Consider the following 4,963-nt stretch of genomic DNA (forward strand, 5'->3'; position numbering starts at 1 on the left):
TGTCACATACAAAAAACAAATAAAACAAAAAATCCTTTTTTATTTAAATTTTCTAGCACATACTTTTTTAACATAATTTTTTATTGAGTCTTTGGGAATTTCATATCATGCACCCCAATCCCACTCATTTCCTAGTCCTTGCATACCTGCCCTCCACCCTTGTAACCTCCCAAAACAAAATAAGAACTAAAAATTAGAAAACAAAAGGAAAAACATACAAACAAACAGTCATCTCACAGACCCTGTCACGCAGCCTTCTGGGCACGTCTCCTGCCCTCCACTTTCCTGACTCCCTCACATACTTGCTGGACGTCATTGTGCTGGCATTTAAGTGGGGTGTGTCACACAGGCAGACTCGGTTTCACCGCCGTCCTGGGTGGTGGGGGGAGGCTGACCTTGAGACTGAGCCTCCTCTGCCCTCCACCTCCTAGAACAGAGACTGTGTGCTGGGATTCTAGACAGGAGCCACCACTTCTCATTAAGTGTTTTCCATTTGGAGGTTGTAGGTTTTCTTTGTTGTTTTTGTTGTCCCACCACCACGTGTCTGGGGGGAGGTGTCAAGTGGTTACACCGAGCTGGTCGAGTGTGGTGGCAAGTGTTTTCACCTTACCAGTTCTTTTCTTTAAACAAGATTTTATTTTTAAGTTATGTATACATGTGTGTATTTATGTATGGATTGCTTAGTACATGAATATACTGTCTGCAGATGATAAAAGAGGGTATCAGGTCCCTTGGAGCTACAGTTACAGGCAGTTGTGAGCCACCTGATGTGGGTGCTGGATCCTCTGCAAAAAATACTCTTACCCACTGAGCCATCTCTATTCCCTCTTTCTGGTTTCCTGATTTTTTCAAGATAGGATTCCTTTGTGTAGTCCTGGCTGTTCTGGAACTCCCTCTGTAGAGCAGGCTGGCCAAGATCTGCCTGAAAGGTGTGCTCCACAACTGCCTGGCCCCTCTTTCTGTTTTTAAGATAGGGTTGGTCTCGAAGTTACTGTGTCATGATTCAAAACTAATAGAATGTGTGTGTGTGTGTGTGTGTGTGTGTGTGAGAGAGAGAGAGAGAGAGAGAGAGAGAGAGAGAGAAATTGAGATTGATTTATTAGGAAGGCTAGCAAGTCCCCAACAATGGCTACCAACAGGTTCATGAAAACAGCTGCATGTCTCAGCAGGTCCTCAGTATACACCAAAATTCCAAAGAAGTTGTTTCTAATGGCAGTGAAGGAATGGACTTGCCAGAAGAGGGACAGTAAGCAGGCAAAGAGCAAGCTTCCATCTTGTCCTTTACAGAGACTATCAGCAGAAGGCGTGGCCCAGATTAACGGTGGATTTTTCCACTTCAAAAGATCAGGATTAAAAATTGGTCTTTCCACTTAAAATAATTCCCCCCCCCCCCCAAGACAGGGTTTCTTTATGTAGCCCTGGCTGTCATGGAGCTCACGCTGTAGACCAGGTTGGCCTTGAACTCACAGAGATCCATCTGCCTCTGCCTCCCAAGTGCTGAGATTAAAGGTATCCACCATCATAAATGTTTTAATTAAGGAAAAAAAAGCCCTCAGCTGGGTAGAGGTGCGTGCCTTTAGTCTCAGCACTCAGGAGGCAGAGACAGGTGGATCTCTGTGAGTTCAAGGCCAGCCTGGTCTACAGAGTGAGTTCTAGGAAAGCTACTCAGAGAAACCCTGTCTCAAAAAAACAAAACAACAACAACAACAAAAAAAACCAAAAATCCTCCACAGGTGTACCTAGCCTCTTGGTTTTTAGTTAATTCCAGGTGTAACCAGGTTCACAACCAAAAAAAACCAAAACAAGTTCCTCCTGAATCCATCTCCCAAATGCTGGGATTATAGTGTATGTACCACTGTTCCTGGTTTAAAATTTCATCGAGTTGGCCAGGTGGTGGTGGCGCACGCCTTTAATCCCAGCGCTCAGGAGGCAGAGGCAGGCGGATCTCTGGGAGTTCGAGACCAGCCTGGTCTACAGAGCTAGTTCCAGGACAGGCTCCAAAGCCACAGAGAAACCCTGTCTCGAAAAACAAAAAAAAAAAAAAACACAAAAAAATTTCATCGAGTCTTTTTTTCCCCCCCTTGTGGTACTGGGGTTTGAGCCCAGGGCTTCATACATGCTAGGCAACCGTACATTCTTCAGTCAGGGAATACTGTGATATGCTAACCTGGCCTCTACAGGAACAGCCCTGGACTTGCTGCTAAAGCCACTGTGGCACAGAGATGAGGAACCGTTGTGGTTTGTGGTCCCAGCTCATGGGAAACGCTCATCTATTGGTTTGGCTGGGGCTTACTTTGATTTGCCTTCCTCTAAACAGGAACTCATGTCAAACCAGGAAAGTCCTCAAAAACTCTTTGTGCAAATCTTTTGGCACGGTGTTAAATTTGGCAGAGTACAGTAACACCGCTGACTGAAGCACAGCCAGGAACATGAGAGCCCAGCTTCTCTGCTGTCAGGCCCGTCACATTGCTGACACGGGTCACCTGGGCTCAGCCTCCATCATGCATAGGTCTGGTCACTGAGCCAGCTATGTCAGGAAGGATACGTCCTCATGTTTGTTCACTTTATCCTGTAATTCTTGGCTTCTCGGTTTCTTCACCTCCCCAATTCAAGATTTGGTTGCTTTTGGAGCTCAGTGCCATCCCCAGGGCAACCCTGACTACTCTGGGTTCTTCCTTCTCCTGGCAATAGGGGACTCCCAAGTCAGGCTTAGCACCTGGAGCTGGGGTGCTCGTTAGGCTCAAACTCTATAGCAGCTTCCCAGGCTCCAGCCCTTCCTTTAATCCCCAAGCCTTGTAGGCCTTGTCTCTGGCCTTCCTGATGACAGGAGCCCCTGCTGCTACTGCTCTCTGGCCTGCTTTTACTTCTATTTAGTCCTCCTTTCCTTCCTCCCTTCCTCTCCCTTCTCCCCTCCCTCTCCCGCCCTCTGTTGCCCACCCTGGCCTTCACTCACTATGCAGCTGAAGCAGGCCTCTACCTCCTGAATGCTGCAATTACAGAGCATTATGCCCAGCATTAATTTTTTTTTTCAAGCAATGTTGGAGTTTATTAAGGAAACTGTGTGTCTCGTGTCCTGAAAGAGATTTACAACTTATCAGAGTACCTTACAGCATCAGCTCTGACGATTGTGGGTCAGGTGTGCAGGACCACACTTCAGCCCGACTGGTTTTCATAGCTCTTGCCTTCTCCACTTTAAACTTTACCCTCATTTCAGGATCTGGAAGATGGGCTTGGGGTGTGTGTGTGGGTCACTTCATCACTTTGTTCCTTTTTTCTTTCTTGGGGGGGAGGTTCAGTTCAAATTAGGGTTTCTGTGTAACAGCCCTGGCTATCCTGAAACTTGCTTTATAGACCAGGCTGGCCTTGAATTTACAGATATTTGCCTGTCTCTGTCTCTCAAGTGCTGGGATTAAGGGTGTGCACCACCACTGCCCAGCTACTACTTTGTTCCTTTTTCTGCACTTCACTCTAAGAAAAAAGGAAGAAAGGCTTTTGCTCTTGCAGGAATAGCTGAGTTAGTTGGAGGTGTACTTGCAACTAAGCACAAGGGCCTGAGTTCAAATCCCAGCACATAAACACAAATACACACACACAAATAAAACCAACTTGGATGGTTCCTGAGAACCGGCCGGCGTTGGCCTCCAGCACCTACATACATTCACACTTGCACATTTGGCCTTCCATATTTGTGCAAACAAAAGGTTTTCAGGCAGTTGAGTGCACGGCTGCAGGAGAGTCATGAGCGTAGAGACTACCGTACACAGCGAGTGCGAAAATAAACTACAGTAGGGTTTGAGAGGCCAGCGGGGCATTAAGGCAAAGAGACAGGCCCTTGGGAAGACGATGGCATATGGCCAGGCGTGGGTATGGATTCGCAAGAGTCTTTTATTTTGAGATAAGCTTTTACTGAGTTGCTCAGGCTGACCTTAAACTTTCCAGCATCTTCCTTCAGCTCCTCCAAGGCTGTGGCTGTAAGAGTTTACCACCAGAGCCGGGCGATGGTGGCGCACGCCTTTAATCTCAGCACTCGGGAGGCAGAGGCAGGCGGATCTCTGTGAGTTCGAGACCAGCCTGGTCTACAGAGCTAGTTCCAGGACAGGCTCCAAAGCCACAGAGAAACCCTGTCTCGAAAAACAAAAAAAAAAAAAACAAAAAACCAAGAGTTTACCACCAGGCATGGCTTATTCTGTTGTTCTTGTTTACTTAGTTCTGGGGTGCCATCATCTAGTTTTCAGTGTTCACTCTGTCATGTCTGGAGCTACGACAGAGTGCCAGGCAGTGGCCTCCTCCTTCCAAGAGGTAGCCTGTCAGAGGATCAGTTAAATTTGAATGTCAAAGGCTGATGGGCTTACGGGTCACAGTCATCAGTAAAAGGGTTCACACCCATGCTTTCCCCGAGTATCAACCTTTTTTTTCAACTTGAACGTGGACAACCTGAAGAGACCTTGTCAAAAAACAACCCAACTGGGTGTGATATATCATGCGCATAGTCCAGCACTTAAGAAGCAGACACAGATGGATTGCTACGAGTCTAAGACCAGCCTGGGCTATAGTGTGAGTGAGACTGTTTCAAATACAAAATAAACAAGAATGAACTAGTGTTATGTCATTTTTCCCGGGAGATAGGAATGTCTGTTCACCCTGGACAGGGTCCCAGAGACAGACCAAAGTATGAATCTGCCCTAATCCAAATTAGGGAACCAAGGAGTTTGGGGGTTTTCTTACAGGAGCAGGGGTGACCCAAAGACACCTGTGTCACTGAAAACACAGCATAGGCAGCCGGGCGGTGGTGGCGCACGCCTTTAATCCCAGCACTCGGGAGGCAGAGGCAGGCGGATCTCTGTGAGTTCGAGGCCAGCCTGGTCTACAAGAGCTAGTTCCAGGACAGGCTCCAAAACCACAGAGAAACCCTGTCTCGAAAAAAAAAAAAAAAAAAAAACCACACAGCATAGGCAATGATTCA

Source organism: Microtus oregoni, unplaced genomic scaffold (genome assembly GCF_018167655.1).
Source record: "Microtus oregoni isolate MIOR12 unplaced genomic scaffold, Mior012 000006F_ref0000085, whole genome shotgun sequence".
NCBI classification, from domain to species: domain Eukaryota; kingdom Metazoa; phylum Chordata; class Mammalia; order Rodentia; family Cricetidae; genus Microtus; species Microtus oregoni.